This window comes from Aethalodelphis obliquidens, unplaced genomic scaffold, assembly GCF_003676395.1.
Source record: "Aethalodelphis obliquidens isolate GAN/ISIS:26980383/991018 unplaced genomic scaffold, ASM367639v1 scaffold2, whole genome shotgun sequence".
Lineage (NCBI taxonomy): Eukaryota > Metazoa > Chordata > Mammalia > Artiodactyla > Delphinidae > Aethalodelphis > Aethalodelphis obliquidens.
In genome coordinates this window covers 92,949,377-92,969,805 of record NW_020837946.1, presented here as the reverse complement: position 1 = coordinate 92,969,805, position 20,429 = coordinate 92,949,377, and the positions used below count along the sequence as shown (strand labels likewise).

At 39.6% G+C, this 20,429-nt stretch overlaps 1 non-coding gene across 1 annotated transcript; it reads right to left on the bottom strand.

The window, feature by feature from the left end:
• Window positions 1-14,886: 14,886 nt before the first annotated feature.
• TRNAG-UCC (transfer RNA glycine (anticodon UCC)) lies at window positions 14,887-14,959 on the bottom strand. Its single transcript has one exon. It is a non-coding gene; the product is annotated as a tRNA-Gly (tRNA).
• Window positions 14,960-20,429: the final 5,470 nt, after the last annotated feature.

The window sequence follows — 20,429 nt, the reverse complement described above, 5'->3', positions numbered from 1 at the left end:
AGGGCTGATATGGCTGGCATTCCCATTTGCAGGGACCCAGAAACCCCTTGGCAACATGGGATATGTGTCCATTATGATTAGACCTGTCTCCTTACTGTGTCACCTCCACCGTGAGACTTTCTGACCTCCCAGCCTACAGTTCTCTCTCCTTTCTCTGAACTCTGGAAACATTCCATCTCCCAGTTGGCACACATAATTTTCTGCGTGATTAGGTTGGTTTTCTTTTCAGGCTGTTATCTTTTGGCTTGATATCAAACATTTTTATTGACTGATTAAAACTGGGAACTTGGGAAGACTTAACATCTCTAAGAAACCAAAGGGCACATTTTCTTAAGAAAAACTTTTATTATAGAAAATTTCAAATATATTAAAAAGTAGAATAGAATTATGCACCCCTATGTATCCATCACCTAGTTCAATCTTTTTGGATCTATAACCCCACCATCTTCTCCTGACATTAAATTATTTGGGAAATTTCTGACGTTGTATAATTTCTTTTGTAAACAGTCCAGTATGAATCTCTAAAAGACAAGCATTCCTGTAAAAAAGCATACAGCCACTATATCAGATGCTCTCATGTACCCCTTCAGGTCCTCACCTGTCTCTTGTTCCAGTTCCATGAGGGCTCTGAGCCGCTTGATGGTATCTCCTGCCCTCTGTGCCTCTCAGGTTTCCCTGTTGTCACCACAGAGGAACTGGCTCATGCCTCTTAGAAGCACCCTGGAGGAGAGAGGGAGTCAAGGTCACACAGAATCTTTAATCAGTGGGAGAGGAGAGTCAGTGGTTAAATTGCTTTCCCCTAACCAATCCCTTACATATGGGTATGTAGGTTAGGTTAGGGTTTTTCCCCCTCCCTTCTTCCCCTTGCCCCCCATTAGAAACAACAGTGCAATAAACCTCTTTGTATGTGCGTATTTCTGGAGGATAAATTTCTGGAAGGGCTGGTCCTAGGTGAAAGGGAATTAATATTTTCGATTTGCCTAAACTGCCAAATTGGTTTTCAATAAGGTTGTACCAATTTATTCTCTTACCAATGCACAGGGCATTTTCATTTTAAGTGAAATAAGAACCTTAAGCCAAATGGGTTAAATTCTGAGCTTAGAATGACAGGTTGCGGTCTGTCCATGAGAAATGATTATTTGGGTAATAGAAGCTACCTCGTACCCCAAAGTCTCAGCAATCCCCAAACTTTGCTCCATTCATTCATTTATTCAATCATGCAACAAATATTTAATGAGTACCTACTGTGCATCAGTACCAAGGTACTACTGATACTGCCGTGCCTGTCTGTTGTGTAGCTTATATTCTAGGGGGCCAGGCTGAAGTGGAGCACACTGAAAACTTGGATAGAATTCATTCCTTCTTGCTGTTGAACCTCAACCAGGTAAATTGTTTCTGTTACAGTTAGCCCAATAATGACCCAGTGTTTTATAAAGAGATAAAACCCATCTTCTTGGCTTGAAATTGAAAAAGGAAATTTTACAACCCATTCTTCAAGACAAAAAGAGATTCGTACTTTTCACGTCCAGTTGTGGCAGGCTGTGCCGGCATCAGGGGCTAATCGTCCATCTTTTATCAGCCCCAGGAGACTCATTCTGGGCCTATAAGACTGGTGGGTTGACAGGCAGCTCAGAAAAAGAGGCACTTACAAGCAGCTCACATACAACCAAATGAAACATTTTTCTGATCTGAATGCAAGTCCACCAGGTTATTGTGAATAATTAAGTGAAAGAAAACAAAAAAGAAACACAAAACCAAAAAGAACCCGTGCTCCTTTCAGCGGTTATAGAGGATTGTATGACTGATAGCGATGTTTAGAAAGCATTGCATTGCACAGTTATGTGGGAGGCAATAAGGACAGCTAGTCTGATTCCTAGCATGGCTTCAACTAGAATATCTGAGACTGTGTGGCATGTGTGTGTTTTGTTGTTATATTTTTAATTAACAGGAACAAAGGGCTGTAGTGCTTCGTGCTGCTACTTGTTCTTTCTGTGCTACAGCTCAGTGTATGAATCCTGTCCTTCAGTCATCAGTGTGTTGGGGTATCCTTCAATGGGCAGACATTTCTGTAGATAGGGCTCTTAGAAATTTACAACCTAATGATGGAGGCAGGATATGAATACAACTAAAAATTGCAGAAAAATGCAAGTATACCAAAATACATAAAATATAAAGTGATATGAAAGTAGAAAGTTGAAATGGAGGATTCTAATTAGGATATTTTCTGTAAATTGAGATAACCTATGGGGAGGCAAAGAAAAATCTTTCATTCCTTATTTTATAGTAAATTATAATTTTAACAATTGCAAGTAATACATATTCAGAGGGATACAGATAAATAAAGGCAGAGAGATACAGATAAATGAAAAGACAATAAAAGCCACCCCAAATTGTATCACACAGAAATATTATTGGTTAATATTTTGATAAATATTGGGTGGGCCCAAAGGTTCATTCGTTTTTTTCTGTGAGATGGCTCTAGTAGCACTTAGGTGTCTTTAACTTCATTCGAAACACTTTTGTTAGATTGTATGTGACAGCTGTCATATCAGCGTGCATTTAAAAAAAGACATCAGAATTGGTGAATTTTTTTTTTTTTTTGGCTACGTTGGGTCTTCGTTGCTGTGCACGGGCTTTCTCTAGTTGCAGCAAGCTGGGGCTACTCTTCATTGCGGTGCGTGGGCTTCTCATTGTGGTGGCTTCTCTTGTTGCGGAGCACGGGCTCTAGAGCACAGGCTCAGTAGTTGTGGTGCATGGGCTTAGTTGCTCCGCGGCATGTGGGATCTTCCTGGACCAGGGCTCAAACCTGTGTCCCCTGCATTGGCAGGCGGATTCTTAACCACTGCGCTACCAGAGAAGTCCTCACAATTGGTGAATTTTTGTGTAGCCATTTTAATATTGAAGATGGAAGAAAAAAAGCAACATTTTTGGCATATTATGCTTTATTATTTCAAGAAAGGTAAAAACGCAACTGAAACGCAAAAAAAAGATTTGTACAGTATATGGAGAAGGTGTTGTGACTGATCGAACATGTCAAAAGTAGTTTGCGAAGTTTCTTGCTGGAGATTTCTCGCTGGACGATGCGCCACGGTCGGGTAGACCAGTTGAAGTTGATAGCGCTCAAATCGAGACATTAATTGAGAACAATTTATGTTATACCACTCGGGAGATAGCTGACATACTCAGAATATGCAAATCAAGTGTTGAAAATCATTTGCACCAGCTTGGTTATGTGAATCGCTTTGATGTTTGGGTTCCATTCAAGTTAAGCGAAAAAAACCTTCTTGTCTGTATTTCTGCATGCGATTCTCTACTTAAATGTAATGAAAAATTTCCATTTTTAAAACAAATTGTGACGAGCTATGAAAAGTGGATACTGTACAACAATGTGGAATGGAAGAGATCGTGGGGCAAGTACAATGAACCACCACCAACCACGCCAAAGGCCGGTCTTCATCCAAAGAAGGAGATGTTGTGTATATGATGGGATTGGAAGGGAGTCCTCTATTATGAGCTCCTTCTGGAAAACAAAACGATTAATTCCAACAAGTTCTGCTCCCAATTAGACCAACTGAAAGCAGCACTCGACTAAAAGCATCCAGAATTAGTTAACAGAAAACACATAATCTTCCATCAGGATAATGCAAGACCGCATGTTTCTTTGATGACCAGGCAAAAACCGTTACAGCTTAGCTGGGAAATTCTGCTTCATCCACCGTATTCACCAGACATTGCACCTTCGGATTTCCATTTATTTAGGTCTTTACAAAATTCTATTAATGGAAAAAATTTCAATTCTGTAGAAGACTGTAAAAGGCACCTGGAACAGTTCTTTGCTCAAAAAGATAAAAAGTTTTGGGAAGATGGAATTATGAAGTTGCCTGAAAAATGGCAGAAGGTAGTGGAACAAAAGGGTGAATACATTGTTCAATAAAGTTCTTGGTGAAAATGAAAAATGTGTCTTTTATTTTTACTTAAAAACCGAAGGCACTTTTTGGCCAACCCAATATATTTCAGTATTATTTTAATGGCTATCTAGATTACTATAAAGTCCACCCCTGTAGTATATTTTTACAAATTTAATTTAAATCTTTAGATTTTTTGAGGAATTAATGAGTCAAAGGGGAAAGCATTTTAATACTCTTGATATGTGTTTTCAAACTGTCCTCCAGAAAAATGATACACTCTCTCCAGCACTGTGGTAGTACCATTGCCATTTTTTCCCTCCTTGCCAATTTAAAAAGAAAAAATGAGACCACATTTAGTTTTTACATGTATTCTAACGATTTTCTGGGGAACCTCACCAGCTTTCAATAAATACAGTTCAATGGATTGCACTAAATCCGGATTTCTTTGATTGTTCCATTGTGGCTTATACAAGGGTATGCTCTCCTGTTGCATTTCACACAGAGGGTGAAACTCTGAGACTACATCTTCCTCATTGTCTTAGTCCTTAGAAATGGATTCTGAGACAGAGATTTCTGTGCAGGAGATTTATGGGGGAGTGCTCTTGGCATCAATACCTAGTGGAGTTAGGGAAAGCACAACCGGGTAGAGGGAGAAATTGAACTGCGATGCAGTTGCAACAGAGACCTCAGCTGATCCCACAGATAGCCCTGGAGGTCAGATGGCCCCTCAGAGCTGTCCCAAATAGAGGCAGGGGACTGGGCCTTTGACCCCAGCATCAAGCAATCATTGGATGCAGGCTGCCCTTGGGGAGGAAGTGTAACTTTAGGTGGAGCACCTTCCTTCGGTCAAGGGCAATTCCTAGAAAGGGATATGGCTGTGAGTTTTCAACAGCCAGCACTCCTGTGGCTGGTGGTGAATGAGGTCCTGAAGAGGGTGTCTGGGTGGCACGTCACAGAATCCACTACAGCCCACGCTTGCACCTCTCAGATCCACTTGCTTCATATGGTAAGTAACTCTGCATCTGGGAACAGCATCTCCAGGATCCTGGTTGGCTCTTTTCCTGGAGAAACTTACAAGAGGAAGGTTAGTAGGATGAAAGACAGCCCTTGCAGCTGAAGCTGATCTTGAGGCTACAACTGATACTCATCATGACTCCTCCTCTACCACTCATTCTTATCTTTTTTTTTTTGCGGTATGCGGGCCTCTCACTGTTGTGGCCTCTCCCGTTGCGGAGCACAGGCTCCGGACGCGCAGGCTCAGCGGCCATGACTCACGGGCACAGCCGCTCCGCGGCATGTGGGATCTTCCCGACCGGGGCACGAACCCGTGTCCCCTGCATCGGCAGGCGGACTCTCAACCACTGCACCACCAGGGAAGCCCTACCACTCATTCTTGATTCCCCTCACTCTCAGCCAGCACCTTTGCTGTAGGTGGCTTACCTGGTGCGGTGACAGAGAACTTTGTACTTGAGGGACCTAAGCTTTTGGTCACCATACCTTTCTCAGGTCATGGCTAAAACTGGTTAGCAGATGTACGAGGAGAAGCCCTACTGGATTATCTGATGTCAAACATTTTCTTCTGTCCCAGCTGCCCTTCCTCCTGCCAATCAGATCAAATAAACCTGCCAATATCGTGTCTCTTCCTTGTCTCCTGCTTTCTGGCATGAGGAACCTGAAATGGCCAAACAGCAGTTACAGTTTCTAGTTTATGGGGCTCTATTGTGTCTCCTGGTGGAAGTGCTAACTCTCTGGAATCCAGGACCTCTAGATCCACACAGTCTCATTCTGTGGGGAAGAGAGCACTAATTTCCCAGGTGGACCACTGGAAGAGATGGTGAGCAGGGCCACTCCTTTCACCTCTTGTATCCCGGACCCTTGTATTCTACCTAATGGGCACCGTGCATCTTGCAGTGGTTGTTGACTTAAGGTGTATAACATGTGCTGGAGGTGGTACCCCCTCCTTGTACAATATCTCCACACTGGCACCTTGGTCGAGCATTCAAAAGGTCCCTCTGTCCTTCTGTAAGACTTGAAGCTTCTGGGGGCGTGCAGTATGTAATAGATCAGTGTTGGGAGCTCAGCTGAGTTGGGAAAGAGCTAAACTGTCAAGTGTCTGAGTAGCTGAATAATGAAATAAGCCAAAAATGAAAGAGCTAAACTTTTAAGCGCTTATTGTAATGGTGTAAGCAAGAGGCTAAACCCAGAGAAAGCAGATTCCTCTGTTCCTTTTTCCCCACGGAATGATGAGTGGTGGATCCGTGCAGATGTGGGGGTCATCTCATTGTTGAGGAAGCCTTGAACAAAAGGCTATGATAGTTTTAGGATCCTGAGGTGGAGGGTGGGGTCAGAGGGAAGGGCTCGGAGGGAAAAAGTCCTGGGTACTGAGTTGGAATGGGAAAAGACATCTTCAAGGTCCACCCTCCTTACCCCCAGCCTGCCACTTCCCCCTCAACCCATCTTCTATTAGGAGGTCTCAGCAAAGCTGCCTAAAGAAGACTTCTGCCCAAGGCCTCAGATAAAGAGACTTAGGAATGAAGGTGCCTGGGCTAGGGATGTAAATATGTGGAGTATGACCAGCCAAAGGGGTCTGCATCCTTGACTGCATCTCCCTTCAGAGACTGCAGTGCATTCACCGTGCACCAACTCTGGTGCGGGGAGGGCAGCTTTCTCTGTCAGGTAGAGCTTTTGTAACTGGGTCTGAAAAATCACCCATAGGTTTTTAACCAGAAGCCAGACTCCTCAATCAGTAAATCCCATGGTATGGTGCCTAATGCTTTGTTATAAAGTGGGACTCAGTCTGAGTTTTAGTGTGGGATTCCATGTTGGTGGATCAAATTTGGTAAGCCCCTGGACTGCTACTAGATGCCATGTGGGCAGGAAAGGAAAACTCATAACCTGATGTATGCATTGAGTCAACTTAAGGTGAATTGCTGTTCTCTCCAGGGTGGAAAGTTCCAAATGTATTCAACTTACTAAAAGTAAAAGGTTGGTTTCCTCAAGATATGGTGCCGTACTGTGGCTCAGCATTGATTTCTGTGCTGGCCTAAAGGACATTTAGCAGTGGGAGTAATTAGCTCAGCCTTGGTGAGTGGAAACTAATGCTGGGCTCAAAGCCTCTCTCTGCCACCTGGTTACTCTTTCACAAGGCTATTGTGCCAGGCTTGCAATGGCTGACGACAGAGGCTGGCTGACATCAACTGGCCAAGACATTCTGTCTACTAGTGCCTCTTGTGTGGTGGATATTCTCTAGTGGGCATTAACATGTGTTACTAAGATCTTTACATTTTGTGCCTATGCCCATAGATCTATCCATATGCTTTTTCTATAAGCCTCCTTATTGTCAAATTTCCAGTCTTTTTCCTGGCCTCTGACTAATCAGCCTAGCCATTCACTGATGCCCACAAAGGTTATGTATGGTCTTACATTGGACCACTTCTCTTTCCATACAAAACAGACAGCCAGAGGCACTGTACTGGGCAGGTTTCAAGCCTTTCAAGGCCACCCTTGAGTGGTAGTAGTGCAGCAGCAGCAGCTACTTGCCGAGTCAGCCCAGCCATGAGCCAAACATGGCCCCTTTCCTCCTCTGCCAGCTGGTCTTAAGGAAGTCTCCTTGTCCCCCATGCACGGCCATAAGTTTCAGCAAGGAGAAGCACTGAAGCAACAGTGGTGATGACAAGGGACTCTGGGAGTCCTGCCTATCCGGCTTACTTGGGTCCTTTTCTATTCATGCCCAGTCTCAGACATACCAACCACTATCTTATGATGGATTGCCTTGACCCTTATAATTTGGTGGATCTGATAGAACACATAATGGGAAGGTCCAGCTGCATGATCACCTGATGTCCTATAGTCACATGCTCTATCTCCACCAGGGCCCTGTAGCAAGCCAGGGGCTGTTTACTGAATGGTGTATAGTTCTCTGCTGAAGATGACATAGCCTTGCTTCAAAAGCTAATGGGTCTATGTTGTGATTCTCCTATTCAGGCCTCCTATAAACTCCACATGGTACCTTTTCTCACCACTGATACTATTACAACTGCAGGTTCTACTACTTGAACCACAGCCTGGACCTGCTTAAGAGCCCTCTCCTGTTCTAGGCACCACTCAAACCTGATAGCATTCCATATAGATGGGTCAGAGCGAAGTGTGAAGTATTCTGTTCAACAGTTATTAGTTCCATGTATACTAGACTTAGAAAGTAAAAATAAATTAGGATATTATTGTTATTATTACACTTTTTGAATGTCTTATAAAAAATGGGGCAAACATAAAAATGTTATGGAGGAAATATCTCTTTAATCCACAATCATAAAACCAGCACGGTGCATTCTGCAAGTACTGCTGTGTAAACTGTCAGGGCAAAGGGAAGGAATTCCAGGGAACAGATCTTCTTTTAGGATGCTCTTCTATGATAGGTTTCTTTCTTTCTCTTTTTTTTTTTTTTTTTTTGCTGCACTGGGTCTTTGTTGCTGCGCGTGGACTTTCTCTAGTTGTGGTGAGCAGGGGCTACTCTCCGTTGCGGTGCAGGGGCTTCTCATTGTGGTGGCTTCTCTTGTTGCGGAGTGCGGGCTCTAGGCGTGTGGGCTTCAGTAGTTGTGGTACGTGGGCTCAGTAGTTGTGGCTCACAGGCTTAGTTGCTCCATGGCATGTGGGATCTTCCTGGATCAGGGATCGAACCTGTGTCCCTTGCACTGGCAGGCAGATTCTTAACCGCTGGACCACCAGGGAAGTCCCTATGATAGGTTTCTTTAAAAACATTCAAGAAATGTTTTACTTTCTCATCGCCTAAAATAAAAATTAAAAAAAGACCCAAACACACAGAACCTTCAGCATTTCGAATGATAAAGTCACACAGGCATTTTCAAAATCCATTTTGTGTATATGTTTAGCCCCAGCATGTCTGCTTTGCCTTTTTAAATATTCGAGTGACAGTAATAAGAAAACAAAAGAACTTTGGAATTAGCATTTTAATGCTTCTCACAGGTGGAAAATACAATTACGTCTGGTTCTGAAGGAAATATTAAGTTGGATATATGGAGGCTGTGGCTAATAACCAGTCAGAGCAGCAATAAATCTATGTGTGCATGTCTACGGTTTTCCTGCAAATTGGAACATGTTAGCTATCCCAAATTAGATCCAGTCACAGCCCAGGTGCAGGAGTCTGTAAGGGCATAAAGCATGTTCTGAGTTACCCTATTTAAGAAAACCGACAACTAATCTCATTTAATTCCTAAAACTTGTCTCTGTTCAGCAATTTCTTAATATGAATTGCTGCACGATCAGCTCTTCTTTGTTAGAACAGCTTTAAAGAACACTCATACAAAGATATGTCTGGCTGAGTATGTTAGAAAAGTAAAGTGGTTAATTTGGAAACTTGTATAAAGATTTGACTAAATTAGAGAAATGAATAACTATTTTGAAGCTCAAATAATCCATTAATACATGTAATCCACTTATTTTTAAAAGCAGACAGGAAAAAGGCAAAGGGCTAAAAACAATGTTATGTTTATATCCTTTCAGACCTCTCTTGGAGTGCATATACATATTTGGATATGTACATATAGTGTTCCATAAACAGTGTGACGTGGTATCTAGGCTAGGGTCCTGGTGGGAAACATGGCACACTCAGGAGGAGTATGCTTGAAGAGCGTTTTGTGAAGAGGCCATAAACAAAGGTTTGGGAAGCTTTAAAGGAAACCAGGAAGGGATAGTGAAGCACCCAAGAGCCAGCAACCATAGGAAGCTATTACCCACTTTAGGCCTGAAGGGGCAAAGAGAGGGAGCAGCAATGGGACCTGAGAAGAAGCTGTGGTTGTAGGGAGGAAGCTGTGACCTTCTGCTCCAAGGAAGCTGTAGCCTTCAGGAGAGGAGAACAGCCAAGGCCAAAATGTAGCCCAGCAGAGAAGAAAAATAAATATCCTGATCTTTCTCTTCTCCCTCCACCTGATCTCCTGTTGGTGGCTTCCAATGACCAAACCCAATTAGAAGACATTGGGAAGGTTACCTGGTTGATGTAGTCCATAGAAGTTGGCTTCCCTGGGCACACAGCAGAGAGGAGAAGGGGCAAATAATGTCCAGCTCACAAGAAGAGTTTTCAATGACAATGAATACACATATATGTAGTCCTAGTTTTGTATGTTTCTGATAAGTACGATTTTCAGTTTCAACCGTCTTGTTAAATCACACCAGTCCCCTAACAACATGGTTCAAATTTCAGTTACCTTAAAACACAAACATGATTACTAGCTCTTTAGTCCACATATCACTCCGTAGATAACAGATGTTTGTCATGATCTGTGACCAATCATGTCACTTCTTTAAAGCTTGCCAGTGACTGATCACTGCACGTTATTCAGTTCATACAGAGAGCAAAGCATGGTAGTTATGTTGTCTCCTACTGATGAACCCATGTGATATTTTGCAAAAATAGATAATTGAAAGTGGGAATTGTCTAACAAAAATAAAAGTGTAGCAAAGAAACAGAGTAAAATTTGAATCAAACATAAATGGCTTTATAGAGGAAATGAGAACATGGGAGTGTTGACACTGCCACCATTTGAGAAACTCCAGATATGAAGCTAGATGAACTTCTTGACATAAACAAAGAACGTGGCTGTGATGGAGAGGATGAAGATATTTCACATGAAGTGATAACAGCAAAAAACTTCACAGTAAAACAACTCTTGGAGATATTTCATGACATTGAAAGTACAAAGGGTAAAGTGTCAGAAGCTTATCTGAATTTAAGAAGTAGTATGAAAATTCACCAAAACATAGGAGAGGTGGCCACTCCATACTAAACAAGAAGACGGGAAACACTGTCCAAATTACTCTTAATAGATTTTTTTTACAAAGGACTAAAATTTTAATTCTTAATGTTTCTAATATTTTAAATTATAATGTACAATTAAGTAAATATTAATTTTACTATTTTTAAATTTCCCTATACACTTGTAACTAACACTAACAGAATTTTTAATACTTGACAGATTTTTAAGGTCACAGAACAATCATATTTTCCCCCTTTGATTTTTGACATTGCTTTGCACAGTTTGGGTTTGTATGTTCATTTTTAGGGTCCTGCACAACTATGCAAAGCAAGGACTGCCTGTATTGTGCTTTTCAATGACTGATTAACATTCTATAATATGAATAAAACATTATTTAATGACCTATTAATGGAAATTTAGGTTGATAACAATTTTTTTCCCACTGGTATAAACAATGCTGCAGTAAGTATTCCTATAACATCTTTTTTGAGTACCTGTACTCTTAGGATAAATTCTAAGAGTGAATGTTTACAGGGTCAAAGGCAGTGCACATTCACATTTTGATACATACGGCTGAACTGCCTTCCGGAAAGGCAGGCTGAGGGCCAGTTTACACTCCACCAACAATGCCTCAAAGTTCCCAATTCTCCATCCTGTTGCAAACAATAAGCATGTCTTATCATCACTGCCAGTTTGATATCTCACTGGTGTTTCAATTTGATTGCCAGGGAAGTTGAACATCTTTAAGAGATAAGGTTTTAAAAAGTTATCTGGAAAAAGAGTTCCCTAAAGACTACATTGAAAATAGACAGAGCATTTACTTCCTCTAGGGACATAATGACATCTTTTTTTTTTAATTTATTTACTTTTTAACATCTTTATTGGAGTATAATTGCTTTACAATGTGGTGTGTTAGTTTCTGTTTTATAACAAAGTGAATCAGTTATACATATGTTCCCATATCTCTTCCCTCCATAATGACATCTTAATCTATGAAACACAGAGGCAGCCACTAGTCCAACTTTCTGGGCAGCAATTAAGAGTCTGGCTCACTTTAATTAAGCAAGGTACAAACAAACAATGATTTGAAGAGAGAGTATGTTAAAAAAATGGCAAGACTTCACAAACTGGTGGCTACCACTCTTACCTAGATGGCTTGTTTTAATTTTTTTTAATTTATTTTTTATTAAAATTTTTTTTTCTTAGAAAAGGTTTCCTTTTATTTGCTTAAGGAATACTACCCATTCCAGTTCTTATGAACGCTGGCCTGAACCTCAGATGCGTTTTGAAATTCAGTAGTCTTTAGGCAACAGAAATTTTTAAAATTAAGCCATTACAAACTGGAAGAAAATAAAGGCAATTTAACTGGTCTCTAGGTGGAAAAATGCATTCTAGCTAAAAAGTAATAGGAGATTGTATAATATATGTGTACATATGTATACATATTCCTTACACACATATATATATATACAAGAAAATATATATCTATATATTAGACTACCTAAAAATTTAAAACTCATGTCAAAATATAAACAAAATTAAATAAATACACTTGTGATATTAATTCTTCAGTGTTTTTGTTGCAATATGATAGACAACAAATATGACAAAACGCTATTCGTATCATATAACAAACCCATAAAAATCATGAAGAAAAATACTAAAATTTGAATTTAAAATATGCAAAAGACACACAAAGAAACATCAAGAAGGAACTATAAATGTCTGTGGTGTATTTTCCAAGAAATCTTTCCCAATATGATGTGGTGTCTGGTTTGTAAGGATCCGCATGAGGACTCTCTCCCAGGTCTCTGCTTTTTCTGAGCAAATTTCTCTGTGAATTGTATACTGTCCCTGTGTCCTTGTTTTCAGTGATTACTCGGAACGTCAAAAACCATACTTAGCATGGGTAAAATATCTTAATACCACACTGTTTGTATATCCCCGGTTTTCCTTTCTTTTCTTTTCACCAATTTTCTCACTTATTATTATTTTGATATATGGTTTTATTTTGTAAACTACCTCAAATACATTTGGAATGACATAGGTTTTAAGTAAATCATTACATTTTATAACTTCTGCACATATTGCATAGCATCTCTCTGCAGTTTACCTTTGTAATTCTCTTGATTCTGTACACCTGAGTTGTAAACAGTCATAGGTATAAAGAGCCAGCCTCACTCCCATTGTCCCACTGCTTCCCTTTCCTAGTCCAGCTTGGCGTTCAGAATGAAAACTCAGCTGTTCCTGTTTGGCACCACCTGGTGGCCAGTTTGGGGGACTCTTTCGGCTATTCTGATTCTTCCTCACAAGTAGCAGGTGTCAGCTTCTAGGTGCCAGCACGAGTGCAGCTAATCCAGTCCTCCCACCAACTTTCTGGTCTGTGCGTTATTATCTCCATTTACAGATGGGAAAACAAAGAGATAAAGTAACTTGTCCACAATCACAAATTGAAGAAAGGACAAAGCTAAGATTTGAATCCAAGTCAGCTAGTGTATTAGTTTTCTTCTATTACATAACAAATTATGACAAATTTAGGGACTTAAAACAACATCCACTTGTTAGCTCACCATTCTGTAGATCACAAATCTGGGGGGCTTGGATGGATGCTCTGCTTAGTGTCTCATAAGGCTGAAATCAAGATACCAACCAAGCTGGCCTCTTCTCTGAAAACCCTTGGAGAGGCATCTACCTTGAAGCTTCCCCAGGTTTTTGGAAGAAATCACTTCCTTGTGGTTATAGGAGTAAGGTCCCCATTTTCTTGCTCCCTGTTTTAGATGGCTTATTTTTAAATAAGGCCTTTGGGTCACACTTTGGTGTTTTAAATAAATATACATTTTCACATTTAAATGAATACAATACACTGTCAGAGGTGAATATAAAAGTAAAATTTCTGTGTAAAACTCCTCTTTATCCTGGGTTAATTATTAACATCTTCTTTCCTGAACTGTCAAAATTAACCAGCCAATTTATAACTAATATCAGGCACATGTCATTTTGGGGGGCAGGGGTAGGGCAAGGAATAGTGACTTTATTTGGAAAGTCTTCTCAGCAGATTGAGAAGATGGTGGACTAGCGTCTCAAAGAACCATCTTCTCTGAGTTAGAATTCAGGCTTCTTTTATACTAAAAGGGGAGGTGGTAAAGTCCTGGAGGGGATATGCTAATTCCTTCTTCCTGCAGCCTTTCACAGACGAGCCTGGTCAGGATGTTTCCTGTGAGCCCAGCTAACGTGACAGATGAGTGCATGGTAAGTAACATTATGTGTCCCTCTTTCAGTCAGCTGAAGTTCAGGCCCTTGTTCTCTCCTGGTTTTAAGGAGGACTTGGTCTCTGAGTTGGAAAGGATGTAAGGCTACTTCAATTGGATATAGGCAGACCATACTGTAATAAGCCTGTTGGTCTATTCCTTGCTCCAACTACTAAACACTGGGGCTACTGGTGTCACTTCGGGGAATTCTGAAGGAAAGATCCTCAGGACAAGTGGTCCTGGCAGCTGCTAGCACCTTACCCCCAAATTTCCCCAGCCAGGGCTGGCTGGCAATGAGCAGCCAGCCTCCTGGCTGACCTGGGAGCTGAGTCCAAGCTTGCACTGCTCACTGCATGACAGGCCAATAAATTGAGAGACAAGTTGTTCTAGCAAGAAATAGCGATTTTATTTGGAAAGCCAGCAGACGGAGAAGATGGTGGACTAGTGTCCCAAAGAACCAAGCTCTGAATATGGGGCTACAGAAAGGTTAAGACCAGGTGCCTGCCCTTAGTATTAACAATACCTGTTTAGTGAATACAATTTATATCTTGGACCTGTAAAAGAACTTTTACCTATGTGTCTCATTTAATCCTCACAATTCTGCAAGGTAGGCATTAACTCCACTGTTCAGATGAGGAGATCTGAGACTGAGAATTATTTTCCAGCCATTTTTTGACTCCACATTGCTACACCAAATTGTTTAAAAAATCCAGTTGAAGAAACAGCAGGAATGAAGAGTAACAGGAATTTTAGAGAAAAATTAAGTGCAAATCCATGTGGTCTTGATAGTAAGAAAATATAGTTTTCTTTGGGTTGAATACCCTGCAGTATAGTCAATTGCCTAGATCAATATTTATTTATCTACCTACCTATTTATTTATTTATTGGCCGAAACATCTATCTATCTATCTATCTATCTATCTATCTATTGGCCGAACCACACAGCATGCTGGATCTTGGTTCCCTGACCAGGGATTGAACCTGTGACCCCTGCAGTGGAAGAGTAGAGTCCTAACCACTGGACCACCAGGGAATTCCTGATAGATCAATGTTTATTATTATTATTATTTTTTATTGGGGTATAGTTGCTTTGCCATGTTGTATTAGTTTCTGCTGTACAATGTAGTGAATCAGCTACATGTATACATATATCCCTTCTTTTTTTGGATTTCCTTCCTATTTAGGTCACCACAGAGCATTGAGTAGAGTTCTCTGTGCTATACAGCAGATTCTCATTAGTTATCTATTTTATACACAGTAGTGTATATATGTCAATCCCAATCTCCCAATTCATCCCACCCCCCTTTCCCCCCTTGGTGTCCATATGTTTGTTCTCTATGTCTGTCTCTATTTCTGCTTTGCAAATAGGTTCATCTGTACCATTTTTCTGCATTCTACATATGTGTGTTAATATATATTTGTTTTTCTCTTTCTGACTTACTTCACTCTGTATGACAGTCTCTAGGTCCATCCACGTCTCTACAAATGACCCAATTTCGTTCCTTTTTACGGCTGAGTAATATTCCATTGTGTATATGTACCACACCTTCTTTATCCATTCATCTGTTGATGGACATTTAGGTTGTTGCTATTTCCTGGCTATGGCAAATACTGCTGCAATGAAAATTGGGGTACAGGTCTTTTTGAATTATGGTTTTCTCAGGGTATATGCCCAGTAGTGGGATTGCTGGGTCATATGGTAGTTCTATTTTTAGTTTTTTAAGGAACCTCCATACTGTTCTCCATAGTGGCTGTATCAATTTACGTTCCCACCAACAGTGCAAGAGGGTTCCCTTTTCTCCACACCCTCTCCAGCATTTATTGTTTGTAGATTTTTTGGTGATGGTCACTCTGACCCGTGTGAGGTGATACCTCATTGTAGTTTTGATTTGCATTTGCTAATAATTAGTGATGTTGAGCATCTTTTCATGTGCCTCTTGGCCATTTGTATGTCTTCTTTGGAAAAATGTCTACTTAGGTCTTCTGCCCATTTTTTGATTGGGTGGTTAGCTTTTTGATATTGAGCTACATGAGATATTTGTATATTTTGGAGATTAATCCTTTGTCAGTTGCTTCATTTGCAAATATTTTCTCCCATTCTGAGGGTTGTCTTTTCCTCTTGTTTATGGTTTCCTTTGCTGTGCAGAAGCTTTTAAGTTTAATTAGATCCCATTTGTTTATTTTTGTTTTTATTTTCATTACTCTAGGAGGTGGATCAAAAAAGAACTTGCTGTGATTTATGTCAAAGAGTGTTCTGCCTATGTTTTCCTCTAAGAGTTTTATAGTGTCTGGTCTTACATTTAGGTCTTTCATCCATTTTGAGTTTATTTCTGTGTATGAGGTTAGGGAGTGTTCTAATTTCATTCTTTTACATGTTGCTGTCCACTTTTTCCAGTACCATTTATCGAAGAGGCTGTCTTTTCTCCATTGTATATTCTTGCCTCCTTTGTCATAGATTAGGTGACCATAGGTGCATGGGTTTATCTCTGGACTTTCTATCCTGTACCATTGATCTATATTTCTGTCTTTGTGCCAGTACCATACTGTCTTGATTACTGTAGCTTTGTAGTATAATCTGAAGTCAGGGAGCCTGATTCCTCCAGCTCCATTTTTCTTTCTCAAGTTTGCTTTGGCTATTCGGAGTCTTTTGTGTTTCCATACAAATTGTGAAACTTTTTGTTCTAATTCTGTGAAAAATGCCATTGGTAATTTGACAGGGATTGCATTGAATCTGTAGATTGCTTTGGGTAGTATAGTCATTTTCACAATATTCTTCCAATCCAAAAACATGGTATATCTCTCCATCTGTTTGTGTCATCTTTGATTTCTTTCATCAGTATCTTATAGTTTTCTGAGTACAGGTCTTTTGCCTCCTTAGGTAGGTTTATTCCTAGGTATTTTATTCATTTTGTTGGAATGGTAATTGGGATTGTTTCCTTAATTTCTCTTTCTGATCTTTTGTTATTAGTATATAGAAATGCAAGAGATTTCTGTGCATTAATTTTGTATCCTGCAAGTTTACCAAATTCATTGATTAGCTCCAGTAATTTTCTGGTGGCATCTTTAGGATTTTCTATGTATAGTATCATGTCATCTGCAAACAGTGACAGTTTTACTTCTTCTTTTCGAATTTGTATTCCTTTTATTTCTTTTACTTCTCCGATTGCCATGGCTAGGACTTCCAAAACTATGTTGAATAAGAGTGGCGAAAGTGGACATCCTTGTCTTATTCCTGATCTTAGAGGAAATGCTTTCAGTTTTTCACTACTGAGAATGATGTTAGCTGTGGGTCTGTTGTATATGGCCTTTATTATGTTGAGGTAGTTTCCCTCTACGCCCACTTTCTGGAGTTTTTTAATCATAAATGGGTGTTGAATTTTCAAAAGCTTTTTCTGCCTCTATTGAGGTGATCATGTGGCTTATTCTTCATCTTGTTAATATGGTGTATCACATTGATTGATTTGCATATATTGAAGAATCCTTGCATCCCTGGGGTAAATCCCACTTGATCATGGTGTGTGATCCTTTTAATGTGCTGTTGGGTACTGTTTGCTAGTATTTTATAGAGGATTTTTGCATCTATGTTCATCAGTGATATTGGCTGTAATTTTCTTTTTTGTGTGATATCTTTGCCAGGTTTTGGTATCAGGGTGATGGTGGTCTTGTAGAGCGAGTTTGGGAGAGTTCCTCCGTCTGCAATTTTTTGGAAGAGTTTGAGAAAGATAGGTGTTAGCCCTCTCTAAATGTTTGATAGAATTCACCTGTGAAGCCATCTGGTCCTGGGCATTTGTTGGAAGGTTTTTAATTACAGTTTCAATTTCATTATTGTGATCGATTTGTTTACATTTTGTATTTCCTTCCTGGTTCAGTCTTGGAAGTTTGTACCTTTCCAAGAATTTGTTCTTCCAGGTTGTCCATTTTATTGGCATAGAGTTGCTTGTAGTAGTCTATCATCATCCTCTGTAATTCTGTCGTGTCAGTTGTAATTTCTCCTTTTTCATTTCTAATTGTATTGATTTGAGTTCTTTCCCTTTTTTTCTTGATGAGTCTGGCTAATGGTTTATCAATTTTGTCTATGTTCTCAAAGAACCAACTTTTAGTTTTATTAATCTTTGCTATTGTTTCTTTCATTTCTTTTTCATTTATTTCTGCTCTGATATTTATGATTTCTTTCCTTCTACTAAATTTGGGTTTTCTTTGTTCTTCTTTATCTAGTTGCTTTAGGTGTAAGGTTAGATTGTTTATTTGAGATTTTTCTTTTTTCTTGAGGTGAGACTGAATTGCTATAAACTTCCCTCTTAGAACTGCTTTTGCTGTGTCCCATAGGTTTTGGGTCGTCATGATTTCATTGTCACTTGTTTCTATGTATTTTTTAATTTCCTCTTTGATTTCTTCAGTGATCTCTTGGTTATTTAGCAGTGCACTGTTTACCCTCCATGTATTTGTGTTTTTTACAGTTTTTTTCCTGTAACTGATTTCTAATCTCATAGCTTTGTGGTCAGAAAAGATGCTTGATGAGATTTCAGTTTTCTTAAATTTACTGAGGCTTGATTTGTGACACAAGATGTGATCTATCTTGGAGAATGTTCCGTGTGCACTTGAGAAGAAAGTGTATTCTTCTGCTTTTGGATGGAATGTCCTGTAAGTATCAATTAAGTTTATCTGGTCTATTGTGTCATTTAAAGCTTGTGTTTCCTTATTAATTTTCTGTCTGGATGATCTGTCCTTTGGTGTAAGTGGGGTGTTAAAAGTCCCCTATTAGTGTGTTACTGTTGGTTTCCCCTTTTATGGCTGTTAGCATTTGCCTTATATATTGAAGTGTTCCTATGTTGGATGCATAAATATTTATAATTGTTATATCTTCTTGGATTGATCCCTTGATCATTATGTAGTGTCCTTCCTTGTCTATTATAACAGTCTTTATTTTAAAGTCTATTTCATTTGATAATGAGTATTGCTACTCAAGCTTTCTTTTGATTTCCATTTGCATGGAATATCTTTTTCCATCCCCTCACTTTCAGTCTGTATGTGTCCCTAGGTCCGAAGTGAGTCTCTTACAGACAGCATATATATGGGTCTTGTTTTTGTATCCATTCAGCCAGTCTGTGTATTTTTGGTTGGAGCATTTAATCCATTCACATTTAAGGTAATTATTGATATGCATTTTCCTGTTACCATTTTCTTAATTGTTTTAGGTTTGTTTTTGTAGGTCTGAAGTTGGTCTCTTATAGACAGCATATATACGGATCTTGTTTTTGTATCCATTCAGCCAGTCTGTGTATTTTTGGTTGGTGTTTTTTTGGTTGGAGCATTTAATCCATTCACATTTAAGGTAATTATTGATATGCATGTTCCTGTTACCATTTTCTTAATTGTTTTGGGCTTGTTGTTGTAGGTCTTTTTCTTCTCTTGCATTTCCCGCCTAGAGAAGTTCCTTAGCATTTATTGTAAAGCTGGTTTGGTGGTGCTGAATTCTCTTAACTTTTGCTTGTCAGTAAAGCTTTTGATTTCTCCGTCGAATGTGAATGAGATCCTTGCTGGGTAGATTAATCTTGGTTATAGGTTTTTCCCTTTCAACACTTTAAATATATCCTTCCACTCCCTTCTGGCCTGCAGAGTTTCTGCTGAAAAATCAGCTGATAATCTCATGTGGATTCCCTTGTATGTTGTTTTTTTGCTTTTCCCTTGCTGCTTTTAATATTTTTTCTTTGAATTTAATTTTTGTTACTTTGATTAATATGTCTTGGCGTGTTCCTTCTTGGGTTTATCCTGTATGGGACTCTGTGCTTCCTGGACTTGGGTGGCTATTTCCTTTCCCATGTTAGGGAAGTTTTGACTATAATCTCTTCAAATATTTTCTCAGACCCTTTCTCTTTCTCTTTTTCTTCTGGGATCCTATCATTCGAGTGTTGGTGTGTTTAATGTTGTCCCAGAAGTCTCTGAGACTGTTTCTTTCTTTTTTTCTTTATTCTGTTCCTTGGCAGTTATTTCTACCATTCTATCTTCCAGCTCACATATTCTTTCTTCTCTCAGTTATTCTGCTATTGATTCCTTCTAGTGTATTTTTCATTTTAGATATTGTGTTGGTCATCACTATTTGTTTGTTCTTTAGTTCTTCTAGGTCCTTGTTAAACATTTCTTGTATTTTCTTGATCCGTGCCTCCATTCTATTTCTGAGATGTTGGATCATCTTTACTCTCATTACTCTGAATTCTGTTTCAGGTAGGTTGCCTATTTCCTCTTCACTTATTTGGTCTTGTAGGTTTTTACCTTGCTCTGTCATCTGTAACATATTTTTTTGTTGTCTCATTTTTTTTTGATGGGTGGGGCTGGGCTTCTATCTTGCTGGTTGTTTGGCCTGAGATGTCCAGCACTGGAATTAGCAGGCAGTTGGGTGGAGCCAGGTCTTGATGCTGAGAAGAGGACCTCTGGGAGAACTCACTCCTATTAATATTCCCTGGGGCCTGAAGTTCTCTGAGTCCAGTGGCTTGGACTTGGCGCTC